Raw genomic sequence first — 22,728 nt, forward strand, 5'->3', positions numbered from 1 at the left:
CTTGTGCCCTCTAATGAAGTGCAAAGCAAACTATGCACTTAACTCCTTGAAGGTGCTAATGGAGTTAAGCATTAATCTGCTAAACTATACCCTTGCAGGTCCTTTTAGCGTAGTCAGGAATGCTCGGCATATGATCTTGTCCGAGAACCCTTGTAAGTGCATGAGGGTTTTGAATGATTCCAAGTGATCCAAAGGATCCTTAGACCCATCGTAGGGTTCTATCTGTGGCATCCGGAACTTCGCAGGGAGGTGGAAGGAAGTGACAAGTGCTGTGAAGGGTGAATCCATCCTGTGGACCAGTTCGTCGAGGTCATTTGACACCTGTCCCTTGAGAGCATTCATCATGAAGTCCATTCTCTCCTTCATCATTTGCATCTCCGCGACCATGTGTGGCGATGTGGTATCTGTGATAGATGGTCTGCTCAAAGCGTTGCTACTCTTGGCCCCTCTCTATTCTGCCTACCGTTGGTGTGCTGAAGACTTTCACCCTCCTGCACTTCTTCCTGATTTCAAGGCTTAGCATCCCTTTGGCGCAACTGTTCTTCTAGATCGTGGTTCTACTTAGTAAGGCGTCCACAGCCGCAGCCAAGATCTGCACCTGTCTCTCGTGGACAGCGACGCGTGGTTCACTCTCTTAATTGTTGGTTGTTGCCATCGAGCGTGTGAGTACCATACAGCTCTTTGTTTGAGAAGTGGCAATATGGCTATCACGTTCCCCACAGACAGCGCCAACTGATGATGCTGAAAATCATTAGTGAGCCAAATAGTCCTCACGTGCCCTTGGTAACCTGCGCAACACAAATAAAAAAGAAAACCTTGCAAAGAGTACCGGTATGGTACCGGCCAAAGACCCTTCGAAAGTTAAGTTAGAAAAGAGAATTTTATATCATGATAGAGTGCCAGAACTAGGGTATAATTATGCGTACCTCAATTTGTGAGGGTTTTAGGGTTTTTATAGTAACGTAGAGCTGACCTTTGTTTCTTAATGGAGAAGGTATTTCCTTATAGAGAAGATCATTTTCAAATGTTCACATATTGTGGGATTCTTTCCTTATAGGGATTCCTCTGATTATGGTTGAACGTAAAATGCAAGACATTTTCATATTAGGTTCCTTGCAGACTACTTAGGCCACGTGGATGCCACGTGGCTTTGCCACCCGTCTCCATCGAGTCTGTCCACCTTAGAGAATCCGTCCACTTTAAAGAGTCCGTCCGTTTCTCCGCCTTTCGTTCAATACATGATTCTATCTGCTGGTTCTTTGACTGTTAGGCTATCCAAACCGTCTCTCTCGGTGTCACCGTCGCTTATTATTAACTTTGCAAATTAAATCCGTCTGCTTTGGGATTTATCCCTATCATATATATATCACTCCACTGGGATTCGCTGAAGCTATATGCTCCTTGAGATTCTTGTTATGGGAGTAACAGGTTTTTGGTTAAATTCAAATTTACAAGTATGAAGTCGAATTCCCGAGTTATTTGTTTTCAGCGTGTTGTGCTATTCATAGTTCGGACACATACATATTACTAATATCTAGTAAATACATACGTTAATATGGACACAGTAACATGATAATTCTTGAAAAATCAGAACATGAATTTATGGTTACGGAAAGTTTTTTATATATTCATAATTTTGAGTTTTTAAAATAAAACAACCATCAAAATCTGGCCAAAATGGGCTTTTGCCCTTTTCGCGAAAAAAAATCAGCGTGTTGCCCCCTTTCCCAAACTAATTAGGGAAATACCTCTTTTTTGAAACTTGATTTTCTCAAAATCGAGTTAAGCCCCATAGCGACGTTTTAAGAAGCCTATAGTGACGTTTTAAGGACCTATAGCGGCGTTTTGTAACTCGAGCTCCATGAAGTCGAGTTATAGGTTAAAAAAAAAACTTACATGTAACTTGATTTCATGGAGGTCGAGTTACAAAATGCTGCTATAGGTCCTTAAAACGTCCCTATAAGCTCCTTAAAACGTCGCTATAAAACTCCAGGAATTTTTTTTTTTAAACTCAATTTTGAGAAAATCGAGTTTCAAAAGATAGACATTTCTCTAATTAGTTTGGAAAATGAGACATCTGCCCATTTTCGCCGTTTCTTGCAAAATATATAACTAAACAAATGATTTTGAAGAAAAAATTACAAAGGGTTTTTTTCCCGACGCACTTATTGTTATTTTCTTTTTTCCTAGTGCCAGTATCCAACTCTGCATGTCCTATACTAAATCTAGGTCTCTCTCAACCAGTCCTACATTCATGCACGTCTGCACAACTTTTGCATATTGACTGCTACATTGAACACTTTTTGCGAAACTACACCACATCTAGAAGAACACAAACATTCCCATTCCCAGATTGAAAGCAAAATAACACACACGTAGCACACAACATGATCAACACCAAAACAAATGAATAGTTTCCACAAAACTACGCGTTCAAAGGAGTACAAAGAACTTGCCAAGTAAAAACAAAAGAGTACAATAAGGACGGGTTAACTTAATTGAGATTCTTTGGAATAAGGTTGAAGTGGCGGTTAATTCTAGCCTGACCAAGACATCTTTGGCAGCTCTATCTCTTTGCCTTACACTGCTATTCTTTCATTTCGCAATACAAATGCAACTCTTTTGGTTGTATGTGAAACTTTTTATGAGTTCTCTGATATCTTGCGGACTAAAAGCATTTGGTTACATGTCAATCCTTTCGGTCATTTTCATGGCTGACCTGCTTCGAATGAGGACTAAGGCTCACCATATATGGCCTCGTTTAAAAGATAAGGTACTAAAATTCGTTTTCAACAAAAAGGGTGAGGACAAAATCGACTTGGGCATAAAACAAATGATTTAATTATAAGATATTAAGATTAGTTATCGTTTTAATTAGACGCAAACTCTTAATAAATAAAAAAATTCTTAAATTTACAAAGAAGATGGATTAAGATTCTATTGATAATAAATTTATTTTCCAAGAAAAAATCTAAATATATTCTAGTTCATACAATAACATTTAGAATTTCAATTTGCTTAGAAAGCTCTTAAAAAGGGGTAAAGTAAAGGTTTGATAGAAATAATATTTCTTGTGATGTTCTATATCTGTGGTTTGAATCTCAATTTCTCTTCATCATCGACATCTAAAAATATTCTTTAAAAAATTAAGGAAATAAAACCTTAAGTCCTAAAGTATGAAAATTTAAAAAACTATATAGAAATGAAAAAAGAATAAAATTACCCCTATATTAATTTAGCCCTACATCATATCCTTCAACTTGTTTGAAACTCGATATCACTTTTTTGTTTGGAAATTTAAATCTTTTATTTTATATGAAAAATTGTTTCTCTACTAAAAAAAAAATTCTATATAGTCAAATAACCCCTCTAGAATAAGAAACTAAGGGAATTTTCCTTTTAGATTAAAACAACAATACAAGTTTACAATTCTTTCTTAAGATTTATAATCTCCTTACTAATAGTATGAAAAAGGTGCTTATCAACAGGATACCTATGAGCACGAGGTAATTTTCAATTTTAGGGGATGATGAGTTACGGTATTGACATTATATATATATATATATATATATATATATATATATATATATATATATATATATATTATCTCTTGTGCTAATTATACTCGATAATGATATTCACTACAAAAAAAAGGTTCTATAGCCGCGTTTTTAAAACGTGGCTATAGGTCAGAAAAACGTGGCTATAGGACGATTTGGTCTATGACCGCGTTTTTTTAGGCCGCGTTTTTACCCATGGCCTAAAATGCATAACTATAGCCTAGAGGGGTCTATGGCCACGTTTTTTTAGCCGTGGCCTTAGGTCAAATATTGATTGCCTGGAAAAGAGATTAGCCGCGTTTTGAACGTGGCTTTATCCCACTACTGTGGCCACGTTTTAAAAACGCGGCTTCCGCCCATTACTATGGCCCCAATTCTTTACTGTAAAGACTCAAACTAAGATTGGAGGACTTGGAAATAATGTTTCTACAAGGAGTTATTCTACAAAAAACACATTCACTAACCAAAAAGCAGACTCCATTGGAACATTGACCCCAAAAAACTCCCATTTTCAACTAACAACATCCCAAAGATAACACATTTATAAACCACAACCCAAGTACACAATTAACAAAAACCAAACTTTAAATAACAAATGTGTTTTCTTATCAAAACTTTGAATAACCAAAAAAAAAAACTTATTGCTGAGTTACACAAACACCCAATGGGTTTTAAAATCCATGATCTCACCCTACAACTTGGGGGAAGGAAGTGCCATTTGTGCCAAAGCTCATTCCTACCAAAACTTCACAAAAATTGAGAATGACACACGCATTGTCAAATACACACAGAATTTGAACCAAGTATAACATCTATATATACCTGCTGAAGGTTAATACATTGGTAGAGTTCATAGAGTTAATACTGCTGAATAAACATTTTCTAGTGTCCTAAAAACAGCAGAATCCAATTTAGTATTATTAGGGCTAAAGCCTCTATTGGCCATGAGATATGACATCTAGAGATGGAAAGGAACCATTTAATGCAATGCATTAGCCAACTATAATTCTCCTTATCCTTAAAACTCTTGTTTGCAATTGTTTGAGAAAGAATTTAAATTGAGGATACTGTAACAGCTCTTAAAACAAGGTTTAGAAATAATAAGATACTCGAACTCTTCCCATCAGCCATCAATACATAAAATGAAAGTTAGTTCTGCATAGTCAATATTGCTTCCACCTGTACTAGAGGGAGGGTGGAGCAATGGAGAATAGAACATTTACAAAATCATTGATCCAACTGTTCTAAATATTATTCATTGTTAGGGGGGTAGATTTTTCTCAAATCTAAATTCTGAACAATGTAGGAGTGACATTCCAATGCATAGTAGCTAGCATCAAATTCAAGCATTGGGCACAATTACAATATCCCTCTCCTACTAGAAACTTAAGACAATCTCTAAGAACACATTGCTCAATGGGATATTTTCCTCCAATAAGATAGTACTGACTTCATTCACTATGTTTTTAATTTTTTGCACCAGAATACATAAACGTGCATGCACACTAAGAAGCTAGTCATATAAATGGGTATGTATACTCAAGTTCCTTTTACAATCCAAATAAACATGATTATCAAATAAATGAATTGTTCAAATACATGCTGATTAATGAAAATGTAAAAATATAGTGACACCCTGTTAAATGTTTCTTTTCTTCAACATATTCCAAAAACCAAAGACAAATCCCACATGAAAAGAAACACGTAATAGGGTATACCAACTCATAATTGCACAATTTCCTTAACATGTAAATTTTAATAAAACAATAAGTATACCAGCACAAAAAATTTCACCATTTTTATTTTACAATTGCTTAATGGCATGTTGTGATTAGTGCATGAAAAAGGTAAGAGTTTCACCAACTTTTTCACACACCATCCCTGTGTTTTTGTGTTGTGATGGGCCTAGTCAAGCACTATCTCAAATGTTCTGCGTTCTGTGTCAATGTTATGTGAGTAGGAAAATGTGAAGACAATCCCCATTTGTGTCATGAACTATGTACTATGAAGTGATTAGCAAAGGTGTGGACATCACCTTCTTTTTTTATTATTTATTTTATAATTCAATAGTGACATTGTGGAAGGGGAGATTCAAATTATTGAAGTCTCCATTGGAAACACTAGAAGATGTCAACCAATTGACACTCTATATATCACATATTTTATGTTAAACTAACACGCATCATCAAGAAAGTTTCAGTTAGCTCAATTAATAAAGTTTAATAAAGTCGAATAAGAAATAACAAATATGTTGGCAAAATTTGCCAGATAGCATTAGAAAAATTTTAGAAAACCAACACACCAATGAAACTATTTGTAAGTTAGACTGTTTTTGGAACTCGAGTTTAGGCTGAAACTCGAGTTTCCGCCCAAACTCAATTTTGCCAAACTCAAGTTCAAAAAACAATCCAACTTACAAAATAGTTTCAAACACATGCAATATACCAAATTTTTTTCTAAAAAACTACTATTCAACAAAGTGCACTTCTAATACTAACTGCCAGCTTTGCAGTAGCAGCAGCATTACATGATGTACTGAGTACTAAACCAACAGGATCTACAACTAGGAATTAACTTACTAAGTTCTAAGATATTAATAATCATAGTTTGGATAGTCCAACTAGCTTGAGCTCCATTTGAATCAAGACAATCAAAACAGGCTTTTGCACCACCTTCAATTCATTGCACTCATGCAATGGAATCCTATTGACTTTGATTTTGAAACCAAACACGCAAATGAAATTCTATCAACCCTCTTGCCATCCTTACAAAAACTTCAACAATAACAACAACAACAACAACGCATAGTAATCCAATCTCCCCCACCTCGTAATCAATATTTACACAATTCAATTCGATTCTTATTAACATCAAATTCGATGTGCTACTAAAATTCCAAACAGCATCCATTCCAAAAATAGCCCATATCCATTTAAAAATAAAAAATAAAAAACCCCAAGTGAGAAATTAAGATAAACAAAACATAAAAGGGCCAATGAACAATGGCAAAAATAAATCAGTTTTTTGCAGAAAAATCAGAACCCAAACAAATATCAATATTAAAAAGAAATCATATTTAAATCAATGCAAACACCACAAATCAAAATCAATCTAATAATCCACTTCACAGTGCATAAGAAACTGAACAATCAGTGACCAATCACCAAAATACAGAAGAAATTAAAAAAAAATGAAGCATACCCTCGTGGAGAAGAGGAAGCACCAGAAGCAATCTTCTCTGCGCCTTTAGTGGTGCAGGAACAGAATACCCTCGTGGAGAATCCCTCAGGGGAGCGAGACCCAGATTGGAAAAAAATTACTGTTAGTCGAATAGGAGTATATAACAAGACTAGTTAGCTTTCATTATTAACAAATATATATGAGTGTCACTTAACTCAATGGATAAACACACATGTAAGTTCTAGTTAACTCAATTGGCAAAATCTCTTGTTAATGAATAAAAGATTTGGAGTTGATACTATAGGTTGAAACTTGAAAGTGAAATTATCTCTCAAAAAAAAAAAAAAAATTGATAAACACATATGTTAAAATTTTATTTTATCTATAAAAAAAATACAAGGCACTACCAATCAAGATATTCAAGATTATTTATTTCCTCGGATTTTAATTAGTTTAATTGTTTAAATATCTTACCATTAGATAAGAAATTTAGGAGTAAATCCCTCTGAAATAAAATATATTTCTTGGTATTTGGACGGTACTAAATAATTAATAAAAAATCAATTCTACATGTCAAATCATGTCTTATGTCGTATATATAAAAATAAAATGTGTCATTAGCAAATAGGAAGCAGGCATATAAATTGAATTCAGTAGTATATTCAAAGTTTCCTCTATGGTAAACCAAAACTTAATTTTTCTTTGACAACTTAAGGTTTATATATCAGTTGTTCTCCCAACCCAAAAAAGAAAAAAAAAATTATATATTTCATAGTACATTTTTTTCACTCAAGAAACACATTGGTTATTGAGAAAAAATTTATATATGTGCATTTTTATTGAATAATAATACATATGGATTATATAATTTAGACAATATATTTCTCTTTTTTTTTTTTTTTTCTAGTTAAGTTGATATTAAGTTAGTTTTCCTTACATCCATACAAAAAAAATTATTTTACTAAAACAAAAGTTGTCCCAATGAAGATAAGGAAAGAGCGCAAGCAAACACAAAAGCAGTGTGGAGAGGAAATTCCTTCTCGTGTCGGCATCATTGCTTTATCATCTAATATTCAATCTTGTTTTTATGTACATTGATTCTGATAGTTTCCCTACAAGTCTTAGTCGTAACTTGTAAGATTATCTCATTATCCTTTGGAATTCAATAAGAGAGACACATGACAAAGTTCATCAATAATTTCATAGTACAAAAAACTTTTTATTTCCTTCCTGTGTTTGAGTTCTTAGCCAAAAGTAAAGTAGGTTTGCTTTGGAAAAAAAAAACTTACACCATGCCCTGATTAATTAAAGAAACTAACTAAGGGTCTAAGACTCTAAGAGACCCATGGCAAATGAACAAATTTTGTATTTCATAGACAAATTTATTCTTCAAGATCCTAAACCCAAAATCGAAACCCTAAACCTAAAATCAAAACCCTAGACCTAAAATCGAAACCCTACAATCACAAAATCGAAACCCTAAACCTAAAATCAAAACCCTAAACCGAAAATCGAAACCCTAAAACAAAAATGGAAACCCTAAAACAAAAATCAAAACAATCAATTTAAAAAACTTACAGTTAGTCGGCCCTGTCAGTGTCTTGAGTGAGACTGAGAGTTGGAGAGAGAGAGGGAGAGACCCAAGGCAACGCCGGTGTGTACGATCGGTGGTGGAGATTCGGTGCCTTGGGGGTTTTTTTTATTTTTTTGAGGGTAAGGCTTTTTTCCGCTGCCTCGGACTTCGGTGCAAGTGAGGGTGGAGGCGGTGAAGCGGCGCTTGGTCTGGAGGTCAGTGATGATGGTTTTGGTTTGGGTTTCGTGGGAACTGGGTTCGAAGGGCTTAGACAGAAGAGAGGAAGGGTCTTTTGTTTGGTAAGGGGATTTTTTTCTTTCTAATTTATAGTATAGTTTTTAGCCCCGTTTTTTAAAACGCAGCTTCAGGGATTCTTGAAGCCGCGTTTTAAAAACGCAGCTTTAGGGTGACTATGGCCGCGTTTTTTAATAAACGCGGCTTTAGAATGGGTCTGAAGTCGCGTTTTAAAAACGCAGCTTCAGGACATTTATTAAAAAAAAAAAATTTCAGATGGGTCTAAAGCCGCGTTTTAAAAACGCGGCTTCAGCCCATTCCAGAAAAACGCGGCTGTAGAAAAAAAAAAAACGCAGCTACAGACCTCGGCTTGGGCTGCGTTTAACCCACGCGGCCCAACTAGGGTCTTAGGCCTCGTTTTTGCAAACGCGACTGAAAAAAACGCGGCCTAGGACCCGCGTGTTTTATAGTGATTTCTTAGAATAAAATTTAACTATTTTCATGTATTTCTAGAGTGAAATTTTTAAAAATTTCAATTTCAATATAAATTATAAAATTGATATAAGCTTGATGAGTAGGTCACAGATTTCATGGTGTCCACAAGTTATACTCTCACCATTAGCTTGAGTTATTGCCTCAGAGCTTACATGCATTCACGTCATAATACTTATTTACCATGTAAAACCAATTCTATACACATGCTATTAAAATATATTATAATAAGACCCTAATTCGACTATATGAATGTTGTAAAACACATAAAATCAAGAAAAGAAAACCCTAACTCTTTAAAGCCCAAAAATTACCTAAAAATATAACAGATTAATAATAAACATATGTATATAAGTTAACCCCATATTTGATCCTAAATAAAGCTTAATAAAATTCCTTCAACTAAACTGCATGCAATTCTTTCAATCAGCATGTCATATATATGACTAAAAACGAAATTTAAAGTTTAAATGGACCATATTGGCACAACCAGCTTGGCATATGTATGACTCATAACTGATGCCATATGAAATTATGGCCTGTTTGGATGTTTAAAAAAGGAGGGGGAGTAGAGTAGAGGGAACGGGAGTAATTCAATTACCTTGTTTGAGAGTTTTTTAAGGAAGGAGGGGGAGGGGTTTGAAGGGGTTTGAAGGGGTTTCAACTACCTCCAACCCCCTCATTTTTAATTCCCCAAAATTGGAGAGATTTGGAGGGAGAGTAGAGCACATAAAATTATTGATAAAGTAAATTACCTAATTTTTCCTTATTATATTTATAAAATTACAATATTAAAAACAATGGGAAGGGCTAATTACTCCCTTCCCCCTTACTAATTATAAAAACATCCAAACAAGGTGGAGGGTAATCATTCTCCTCTACTCTCCTCCCCACTACTCCCCTCCCCTCTACTCTCCTCTACTCTCCTCCCTCTCTAAACTCCCAAACAGGCCATTAAAGAAGGGGGATGGGGACCCGATAACCTGTAATGGCATGTTCTACATATAGACAATTGAATCTCTTTCTTTCACAGGTAATTTGCAATTTAGTTACATACGACTACAAACATGTCAATTAGAAACCACTCGATCGGTGTTAGAAGCAGCATAAAAACATTAAACTTGGAATTAGAATATTAACGTAAAGAATAAAATAGTCTGACCAAATGCTGAAACACAGCTTCTTATATAAAGGAGTAGGGATTCTTTTTGCAATGGAGAGTATCTTTCTCCAGCTCCAAATATAAAATATAGCAATGACAGAGAACCAAGATTTCACACATCAAGTAATTCATGTGAAAAAAAACTTTACTAGAAAGAAAATTTTAACCTAAAAAATTATCTAGATCGACTTGGTAAGGTATTTTTTGGGGCTAGCTTACATGCAGCACATTGACATGACGTGCATATGAGAACTACAACACGTGCATCACCTAGAATGAACTGTCCTTGTATGTTAGTACTCGACTAAGACCCATGATTCTATGAGGGAATTTTAATTTGCAGGTTCTCAAAATTTATTAATTGATCAACGAGGTTGATCATGATTAAGATTGTGATTGATAGCTCCTCTCTGATCTTTATATTGTCTTTTTTTATTTTTGTACCTGACGTCTATGCGAGCAAAAAAGATTCTATGCTGAAATTATGAAATTGCAGGTAACCCGTGCAAATTTTTGCATTGATCAACAACTTGATCATCATTAAGATAGCGATTGATAGCTCACTCTTTGAACTTTATATTGTTTTCACTTAGAAAGAACAATTAGATGATAAGTTCGATTAAGGGTTCTAGCTAGGAAACGTTCTCGTCAAAGGAAGCTCATTCTGTCTCAATCAACCTTAGCTTTTCTTGCAACCGAAAGGATATATAAACCACAGAGGGCAAAAAGGAGGACAAATACCAGTCTTTCATTTTCTCTTGTGGCTAGCATCTTGTCTCATTTTACAATCGTGACTGAGATAAAGAATGTTCAGAAAAGTGTATTTTTGGTTTGTATTATAATGTGTTTATAGGTCATAAGAATTACTAAGTTTTTCCCTCCACTTTAAAAATCTATCTATCAATATGAGACGTAAAAATGGATGAATTGTTCCTCCAATTTACAATGTTGCAACTTAAAATACTATCAACGCACACTTTTATTCGTATGACCTATTTAATATATACTCATGTAATTTGTTTAACGATTTAATGCATGCAAAAGGTCTTATAATGGATTGAAAGAAAACTTTGTGCCATGCAAATATACATAAGGCTAAAATTGAGTCAATTCAAGTATTAGCTAGATTGACCAAGCTCAGCCTTATCAACTACAAGATTCCAATTTTTGTCATAGGCGAAAATGCACTTTTCATCCTTATATTTTGAACAAGTTCTCATTTTGGTCCCAAAATTGATTTTTTTGCAAATTTCATCCCTAAATTTTGAAAGTCATTTTTAAAATCGTCCCTGCCGTCAACCCACTGACGAAAACCTCCTATGTGGCAAACGGAGTGTCATGCTTGCTGACGTGGCTATTAAAATATTATTAAAAATAATTATCTGACATTTTTAGATGCCACGTCAGCATTTTAATTAATAAAAACTTAAAACAAAAAAAAATTAATTCCTCAATTTTAATTTTAATTTAAAAAAAAAACAAATTTTTACTTTTTTAGTTTTAAACGATTTTTTTATTAATCTAATTAAATTAATTAGAAAATTCAAAAAGCTTTACGTTTCTCATTTCAGAGAACAACAAGCTTCAATTGTCTTTTTATTACAAATCTAAACAATACCAAAAACATCTTCCTCCTCCCTCTCTCTAATCAAGAAGACCAAAGGCCAAAAAACAACTCCAACTTTCCTCCTCTCATCAAGGACACCTGAAGCCAAAAACCAAAAAATAGAAAGAGAGGAAGATATCGATCTGGGCCGAACAAAACGATGGACTGGGTGGTGGAGGGAACGAGCCGAAGGAAGATCTGGATGGTGGAGGTGACGAGCCTTGGTGGATTTGGGTTGTCGAATTTTCTCTCCGATCTCTCTGTCTTAGGTCTTTTGGCTTTGCGTGGTGGGTCAGATCGGCCTTTCTCTCCTCCGCCGACCCCAGCGAGTCGACCTCCACCACCGAAGCGGCGGCACTCTTCTTCAAATCGGTCATTCTGTTTTGGTCTTGTTGGGTTTTGCTGGGTTTGTCTTGTGGGTCATGTTGTTTGGATCTTAAGACCGTGAGATTTTTTGAAATGAAGAACAAGAAGAAATTTTTTTATCTCTGTTTTTTTTTTTTTTTTCATTTGTGTTGTTGTGATCTAGGTTGGAGTCATTGGTTATGGGTTTGTGTTTTTGCAATCTGGGTTGAGTTCTTCATTGCTGAGTTTGATTAGGAAGGACATGAAGAACTTGTGAAAATTAATAATGATAAGTAATATTTTTTTTTAATTAAATTAGATTTAAGGTTTTTTTAAAATTTAATTTCTTTTTTATATAAATTTTCTAACGTGGCTCTGTTTAAAAAATTAAAATGCTGACATGGCATCTAAAAATGCCAAATAATTATTTTTAATAATATTTTAATGGCCACGTCAGCAAGCATGGCACTCCGTCTGCCACATAGGAGGTTTCCGTTAGTGGGTTGATGCCAGGGACGATTTAAAAACAACTTTCAAAATTTAGGGATGAAATTTGCAAAGAAATCAATTTTGGGACCAAAATGAAAATTGGCCCAAAATGTAGGGACGAAAAGTGCATTTTCGCCTTTGTCATAATAAGGGTTAGATCGTTATGATTATCTTAAATTTTCTTGAAGGGTGGGCTCATTATGTGTATCTGATGATTGAGCAAAGTTAGTTTAGCTCGGTTTCAACTAATAACTGAAGCTCGCCTAGGAATGAACTTAGTGTCTGTTTGAGATTCGCTTTTTTTGCTGAAATTGAAATTTTTTTACAGAAAGTACTGTAGAGAAAAGGTAAGACTTAGCTGAAATAGTACAATAGGACCCATAAAATAATACCAAAAAGTGCAGTGAAACCCATGAATAGTAGTAGAAATAAGCTGAATAGTAAAATAAATTGGCAAAAATAATTTATGCCAAACGCACACTATTTGGAAATTTAGACCATGGTTGATAGAATTAACAAGTTTTAAACCCAAGTTGTTAATTAGATTTATTATGAATAAACCTTGTTAAAACAAACAAACAAACATCAATATCATGTCAATATCATGCACAGCAAAATTGTAAATAAGACAAGATATGATGACCTAGGAAAACCAATGAAACAAACTAGTTTCACAGTAAAAAATCTGGAGAAAAACATTCCCGAAAAGCAATTCACTATAGTAAAGAGAAGTTTCAGATCTAGTACAAAAATTTTGTCCCTAGACTCTACAATCTCCATAGATGAACTTACAGCAGAAACTTTCTACTGTTTCAGAACTCCTGAACTTTTTAGTATATGAACACTACCAATGATGCATGGATCCTAGTACGTAACTAATTCTTTTGCACGAATCCTAGTTACTTATTCTAGAGGAGTTTTTTGACTATATAGAATTTGTTTTAGTAGAGAAACAATCTTTTCATTTAAAATAGAAGATTTAAATTTCCAAAAAAAAATGATACCGAATTTCAGACACGTACGGGGATTCATGCAAAGGAGTTAGTCACGTACTGGGATCCGTATTTCATTGGTGGCGTTCATATACTAGAGAGTTCAGAGATTCTGAAGCAATAGAATGTTTTTGCTGTAAGTTCTTTTATGAGAATTGTAGAGTCTAGAGACAAAGGTTTTGTACTAGGTCTAAAACTTCTCTTTACTATAGTGAATTGCTTTTCGGTAAGATTTCCCCCCCAGGTTTTTTTACTGTGAAACTAGTATGTTTTATTAGTTTTCCTAGGTTATCATATCTTGTCTTATTTACTATTCTGTTCTGCATGATATTAACATGATATTGATATTTGTTTGTTTTAACAAGGTTTATTCATAATAAATCTAATTAACAACTTGGGTTTAAAACTTATTAATTCTATCAACCAGGGTCTAAATTTCCCAACAATGTGCGTTTGGCATAGATTATTTTTGCCAACTTATTTTACTATTCAGCTTATTTCTATTACTATTCATGCGTTTCACTGTACTTTTTTATAATATTTTATGGGTTCTACTGTACTATTTCAGCTAACTCTTACCTTTTAACTATAATACTTTCAGCAAAAAAAATTTAGTTTTAGCAAAATAAACGAATCTCAAACGGACACTAAGTTCATTCCTAGCGTGAGCTTCAGTTATTAGTTGAAACCGAGCTAAACTAACTTTGCTCAATCATCACATACACATAATGAGCCCACCCTTCAAGCAAATTTAAGATAATCTAACGATTTGACCCTTATTATGACAAAAATTGGAATCTTGTAGTTGATAAGGCTGAGCTTGGTCAATCTAGCTAATACTTGGTTTGACTCAATTTCAGCCTTATGTATATTTACATGGCACAAAGTTTTCTTTCAATCCATTATAAGACCTTTTGCATGCATTAAATCGTTAAACAAATTACATGAGTATATATTAAATAGGTCATACGAATAAAAGTGTGCGTTGATAGTATTTTAAGTTGCAACATTGTAAATTGGAGGAACAATTCATCCATTTTTACGTCTCACATTGATAGATAGATTTTCATAGTGGAGGGAAAAATTTGGTAATTATTAAGACCTACAAACACATTATAATACAAACCAAAAATACACTTTTTTGAACATTTTTTATCTCAGTCACGATTGTAAAATGAGACAAGATGCTAGCCACAAGAGAAAATGAAAGACTTGTATTTGTCCTCCTTTTTGCCCTCTGTGGTTTACATATCCTTTCGCTTGCAAGAAAAGCTAAGGTTGATTGAGATAGAATGAGCTTCCTTTGACTAGAACGTTTCCTAGCTAGAACCCTTAATCGAACTTATCATCTAATTGTTCTTTCTAAGTGAAAACAATACAAAGTTCAAAGAGTGAGCTATCAATCGCTATCTTAATGATGATCAAGTTGTTGATCAATGCAAAAATTTGCACGGGTTACCTGCAATTTCATACTTTCAGCATAGAATCTTTTTTGCTCGCATACACGTCAGGTACAAAAATAAAAAAGTCAATATCAAGATCAAAGAGGAGCTATCAATCACAATCTTAATCATGATCAACCTCGTTGATCATTTCATAAATTTTGAGAACCGGCAAATTAAAATTCCCTCATAGAATCATGGGTCTTAGTCGAGTACTATCATACAAGGACAGTTCATTCTAGTTGGTGCACGTGTTGTAGTTCTCATATGCACGTCATGTCAATGTGCTGCATGTAAGCTAGCCCCAAAAAATACCTTACCAAGTCGATCTAGATTATTTTTTAGGTTAAAATTTTCTTTCTAGTAAAGTTTTTTTCACATGAATTACTTGATGTGTGAAACAAAAATTTCTTGGTTCTCTGTCATTGCTATATTTTATATTTGGAGCTGGAGAAAGATACTCTCCATTGCAAAAAGAATCCCTACGCCTTTATATAAGAAGCTGTGTTCCAGCATTTGGTCAGACTATTTTATTCTTTACATTAATATTCTAACTCCAAGTTTAATGTTTTTATGCTGCTTCTAACATCGATTGAGCGGTTTCTAATTTACATGCTTGCAGTCGTATGTAACTAAATTGCAAATCACCTGTGAAAGAAAGAGATTCATTTGTTTATATGTAGAACATGCCATTACAGGTTATCGGGTCCCCATCCCCCCTCTTTAATTTCATATGGCATCAGTTATGAGTCATACGTATGCCAAGCTGGTTGTGCCAATATGGTCCATTTAAACTTTAAATTTCGTTTTTAGTCATATATATGACATGCTGATTGAAAGAATTGCATGCAGTTTAGTTAAAGGAATTTTATTAAGCTTTACGTAGGATCAAATATGGGGTTAACTTATATACAAATGTTTATTATTAATCTGTTATATTTTTAGGTAATTTTTGGGCTTTAAAGAATTAGGGTTTTATTTTCTTGATTTGATGTGTTTTACAACATTCATATAGTCGAATTAGGGTCTTATTATAATATATATATATATATATATATATATATATATTTTAATAGCATGCGTATAGAGTTGGTTTTACTTGGTAAATAAGTATTATGACGTGAATGCATGTAAGCTCTGAGGCAATAACTCAAGCTAATGGTGAGAGTATAACTTGTGGACACCATGAAATCTGTGACCTACTCATCAAGCTTATATCAATTTTATAATTTATATTGAAAATGAAACTTTTAAAAATTTCTCTAGAAATGCATGAAAATAGTCAAATTTTATTCCAAAAAATATCATTATTGAGCATAATTAGCAAAAGAGATAATATATATATATATTGGTACCTATAGAATATTAAACTAGACAAATCTTGCATACTCATTAGAGTTAGAAAAATGATGAGTCCTATAAAAATAAAGTAGCCAATATATAAATATATATACACGAAAATTGATAATTAATTATGTATATATGTAATATATTTATGAATTATGGCTTATTCTATAATATATATATATATATATATATATATATATATATATATATATCTTAATGTCAATACCATAATTCATCGTCCCCTAAAATTGAAAATTAAAAATTAAAAATTCCTAGTTTCACGTCGTGCTCATAGGTATCCTGTTGATAAGCACCTTTTTCATACTATTAGTAAGGAGATTATAAATCTTAAGAAAGAATTGTAAACTTGTATTGCTGTTTTAATCTATAAGCAAGGAAAATTCCCTTAATTAGTTTCTTATTCTAGAGGGGTTATTTGACTATATAGAATTTTTTTTTTAGTAGAGAAACAATTTTTCATATAAAATAAAAGATTTAAATTTCCAAACAAAAAAGTGATATCGAGTTTCAAAAAATTTGAAGGATATGATGTAGGGCTAAATTAATATAGGGGTTAATTTTTATTTTTTTCATTTCTTTATAGTTTTTTAAATTTTCATACTTTAGGACTTAAGGTTTTATTTCCTTAATTTTAAGTGTTTTTAAGAATATTTTTAGATGTAGATGATGATGAAGAGAAATTGAGATTCAAACCACAGATATAGAACATCACAAGAAATATTATTTCTATCAAACCTTTACTTTACCCCTTTTTAAGAGTTTTCTAAGCAAATTGAAATTCTAAATGTTATTGTATGAACTAGAATATATTTAGATTTTTTTTTTTTTGGAAAATAAATTTATTATCAATAGAATCTTAATCCATCTTCTTTGTAAATTTAAGAATTTTTTTATTTATTAAGAGTTTGCGTCTAATTAAAACGATATATAATCTTAATATCTTATAATTAAATCATTTGTTTTATGCCCAAGTCGATTTTGTCCTTACCCTTTTTGTTGAAAACGAAATTTAGTACCTTATCTTTTAAACGAGGCCTTATATGGTGAGCCTTAGTCCTCATTCGAAGCAGGTCACAAGCCATGAAAATGACCGAAAGGATTGACATGTGACCAAATGCTTTTAGTCCGCAAGATATCAGAGAACTCATAAAGTTTCACATACAACCAAAACAGTTGCGTTTGTATTGCGAAATGAAAGAATAGCAGTGTAAGGCAAAGAGCTAAAGCTGCCAAAGATGCATGTCTTGGTCAGGCTAGAATTAACCGCCACTTCAACCTTATTCCAAAGAATCTCAATTAAGTTAACCCGTCCTTATTGTACTCTTTTGTTTTTACTTGGCAAGTTCTTTGTACTCCTTTGAACGAGTAGTTTTGTGGAAACTATTCATTTGTTTTGGTGTGGATCATGTTGCCTGCTACGTGTGTGTTATTTTGCTTTCAATTTGGGAAGGGAAAGTCTGTATTCTTCTAGATGTGGTGTAGTTTCGCACAAAGTGTTCAATTTAGCAGTTAATATACAAATTTGGCAAAACTTGTGCAGACGTGCATTAATGTAGGACTGGTTGAGAGAGACCTAGGTTTAGTATAGTACATGCAGAGTTGGATACTAGCAACGGGAAGACAATTTTATAATAACCACATTTATATTTTCTTAAATCTTTACCTTAATCTATGAGTAATGCTAGAGGCACATAATTTGCCACAACTCTCTACATAATGCATTATAATTGGTAAATATGTATTTCCACATGGCCCACAATCACACATTTATCAATCACAACTCACTACATGGTGAGTTGTGGCACAAAGTTGTGTCAAATTATATTTTCTTAGCATTACTTTTAATCTATTCTTTAATCTTTGCATGACGTCACTTGCATAAACTCTCCAAAACCAACGGACATTCCATGTCAGACACTTCAAGGATATTCATGCATACATGTCATAAGTGCATTGAAAACAAAAACAAACCTTTTTTTATTTTTTTTCTTAAAAATCATTTGTTTAGTTATATATTTTGAAAAAAAAATTGTCTGTTATTTATTTTAAAAACTCAAACTAATATATAAATAAAACTTTCCGTAGCAATATTATTTCATGTCTTAAAATCGTGTCCTAATTTTTTAAGATTTATCATGATATTGTATTTAATATTATATCGTGTCCATATTAACTTATATATTCATGTTTTCTTAGTCCTTTACTGATATGTATTATGTTGGTGTATGAACTATGAATAACATAACACACTGACAACAAATAACTTGGGAATTCAACTTCATACTTGTAAATTTGAATTTGTAATTTAGCATCTTCCAAACCCAATTTAAAAACCAAAAACCTGTTACTCTCATAATAACAAAGAATCTCAAGGAGCATATAGCTTCAGTGAATCCCAGTGGAGTGATATATATAAATATATATATATATATATATATATATATATATCACCCTGATCGAACCCTTTGATACTTGAAATTATAATATCCTTCTTTAATTACTAATTTCCATCTATTACTTCATTATTTTTGTGCACTATATTATTAAAATTTAAAGTATCGTACTTGATTTAACTACTTATACTTAATGCATTTTGACATTGTCTAATATTGGAAAGACTTAAGAGATAAGAAGATTCTTTAGCACTAAAACTACAAGATAAGAAAATTCCTAGACAATATAAGAATTTTTAACCGACTTTCTAGCAAAAAGAGTGGTGTCAAACTTTAGTTTCAATATATTATACTAAGTACTAACAACTTCCGATAAAGCTATATATGCAATTGTTATTTTGGGTAAAATGTTGCTAATACGTACATTGTTCAATTCATTAAAGCGAATAATCATTAAATTAAATCCATGCATGCCTCAAATCAATTGATTCGACTCAAAGCTTAAAACAGAACCTGATCCCCTCCCCTCAAAGCTAGTGACAATTGAACACAAAAAAAAAATAATAAAAGTTTTTATAAAAGGGAAAAGAAAAACACTATTAGTGTTAAGACTTTCTTAAAAGGAAAAAAATTCAGCCAAATAAAGTGATAACTAATTTGTCATGTCATATTAATCTTAGGTTAATATTTGTTGCATCCATCCATACATAGCTTTAAAAATCGTGTATTCAAAACATAGTGTTAATTATAATTTTGAAATTGTGAAATTGAATCTTGAAAACACAATCTCATAATGTAACTGAAATTATGTTTTGATTCTTTTGAACTCACGATTTCAGCTAACGTGATGTACACACACTGTATACACCAATATGTAATTAACAACGCTTTGTATTATCCTAAGTCTTAACCACAAATCCACGTGGACTTGGTGCCTAAAAAGTAATGGGGTGGATCTCTTATTCTGTTTGCCATTAACTTTTTCTTTTAACTTTTTCGTTTTTCTATAGTTCTATTTGGATACCGCTTATTTTGCTGAAAACTGAAAACTTATTGCTGAAAACATTGTAGTAAAATATTTTTTAATCCGCATAACATACTATTCACGCGTTTTTGGTGTTAGTTGGTCCATGAATAGTGCCATGGGACCAGCCAAAAAAAAAACGCAAATGCAGAAACCGCAACAGGCAAAAGCACACTATATATTCACTTTTCAAGCAATCAACAAAAAGATGCATTCAAAGGTATACAGTAAAAGTTTTCAGTAACAATGACATTTTCTTTTTTTTGATGGTCATTGAGTAAAGGTAACATATTTCATAATTTTTTTTATAATTGCTAATATAATTTGTGTTATTAGAATACAACACTCTCATTTAGAACCATCATTGATACTGTTCTTATTATGAATTTATTATGTACCAATTACAATAGACCATATTAACCATCGTGAAAAAAATTTGTGAAATTTATTGTATTGACTTATGAAAAGTTTTATACCTATAAGTCTATAACGATTCCCAAGCAAAAACATCAATTAAATAAGCCAAGCATGTAGCTTATTGCTGAAAACTGAAAACACTGTAGCAAAATAATTTTTAAATGTGTGAATAGTACCGTGGGACCCATTTTTAATGAAAAAGTTGCTAAAAAGTAAAATTTGTGGGTCCATAAACAGTGCACGGATGCACTGTTCATGAGGAATTAGTTAACAACTACGGCTGAAAAAAAAAAAAAAAAATTTGAAAACGCAGAAACACTGAAACGCAGCCCCAGATAATTTCAATGCACACGCCCTCTTAAAAGTAAGTTGGAATGTATAAGTATTGAACCATTAAGTGATATACTCTAATATTCCTGGAAGACGAAGTAAGCGAGCAGGGCCCAAACAGTTCAAAGTATTGTGTGGGCTTTTGTTTTATGGCCGTGCCTATTTGATTGCTGATTGGAAGCCCATAGTTGCCTAGGCAAGAAGTCACCAATTTGAAGCATCAATTGAGCATCACCCTTCTTTTCTTGTCTTAATGTTCAAGAATTTCGAAGCCATTGTAGATGAAGCAATCAATGAGGTACTGAGGTACAGGATGCCCATATATGTCCTTTTTAGTTAGACCTTGATTATGGATATGTGACTTGTATAGTCCCGCAGGTACGGAAAGCCCAAAATCATGCGGGCATATAATATATCTTCAAAGCCTCCTTGTGACTTGGAGTACTAGGTCTGGATTCCATGTGACACCTAAATTAGTTTCTATGGTAGTCGATGTTTCTCCTGTTAAATAGAAATAATATTGTAGAATAGAAAATATGTATCAATTTTACACATTTCACTCCCAAAATCACCAACGTCTCAGTCAAGCTAAAAATACGTAAATTTGCAAAGTTGCTATAGTAACTGTACAAATTTACATTGACACTATCCATTTTGCATATAGTTTTTAATTTTTTTTTTATATATCTCAAGATTGAAGGAAGAGAGTGGATGGTAGTTATTATGTGTAAAGAAAGAGAATCAATTAAAAAAATGAAGAAAAATTGATATTTTAATATAATGTAGGGTAAAATAAATAATCTGATGTGGGATGTTTTGTATGTAAAATATAAAAAGTAGGTTCTTATGCTAAAATAAACCAAATTTGTTGCACAAGCTAATGTGAATACTTTATGGAGTCTCCATATCCATGCTCCTCTACATACGATTGTCCCATCTCTTTCTAACATGCTCACTTGTTTAATTACATGGGTATGTGTTGCATCCTCTATGCTAAGCTTTATCCAATTTCACATCTCCATATCTTAGGTGTTGTGAGGGCATATATGATGTATGCTCTCATATACCATAGTTGTCATAAATGTTAGGTGATTCTTGATAATTTTCAATCTAACAAAAAAAATAGGTATCATTCCATTAGTGTGTGTCATCACGAGGATTACCTTAGTTAATAGGATGTTTGAATTAATGTAGTCGATACTGTACCAAACCGGCCGGTATGTACCGTACCAGTACGTATACCGACATCGAAACGTCAACGTTTCGTACCGATTAAAATACCGGCCGTGTACCGGTCATACCAGCCAATTTCGGGCAATATCGACCGGTACAGAAAAAAGATTTTTTTTTTTTTTAGTTTTGTAATTTTCGAATTTTTGTAAGAGCAGAATGGTAACTTATTTTTATTAACTTATTAGTATTATTTGTTTTCTTAGTATGCAATGAACAAGTAAGTTTTCTATTGTTTATATTGTTTTTTTTTTTCTTTTAATTGATGCTAAAGCCTAAAACCATGAATAATTTGTTTTGAATTGAGGTAATATTTTGTGGTAAAATTTTATATTTATTATAATATACACACACAAATACATACATACATACATATACATATATTTATAAATAAAAAAATAACGGTAAACCCGAAACGGTACATCGGTATTGACTGGTACCGAAATATATCATTCCACTGATCGAACCGGTACAGCCTCTAGTACGAGATTGACTCCATTGGTTCGAATCCTGCCTTTTGAACCTTGAGAAAGTCTGCAAAGAATGAATCCCTCGATAGCAAATCTCAAAGTGGAGATTCAATTGTTAATATTTTTTATCCCTAATTTAGTAATTTATATAGAGTTGCTACTTTAATTAATCTAAAGAAGAAAAATTAATAAAAAATTTTAAAAATTCACTTTATTGATAAGTCATCTAAATTACAAATCTTTAGTACTGATAATAAATATAAATACCACCGCACACCTTGGTGCGATGGTCACTCCACAAGTATAAGTGCTTGTGGAGTGTGAGGAGTAAGGGTCAGGGTTCAAGTCTCTAGAAGTGAGCTTTACACACATATACACTTAGATTAGGCTAGAATAGAATTCTATCTTATAAAATAATAAT

The sequence above is a fragment of the Castanea sativa genome, chromosome 2 (genome assembly GCF_040712315.1).
Source record: "Castanea sativa cultivar Marrone di Chiusa Pesio chromosome 2, ASM4071231v1".
Classification (NCBI taxonomy): domain Eukaryota; kingdom Viridiplantae; phylum Streptophyta; class Magnoliopsida; order Fagales; family Fagaceae; genus Castanea; species Castanea sativa.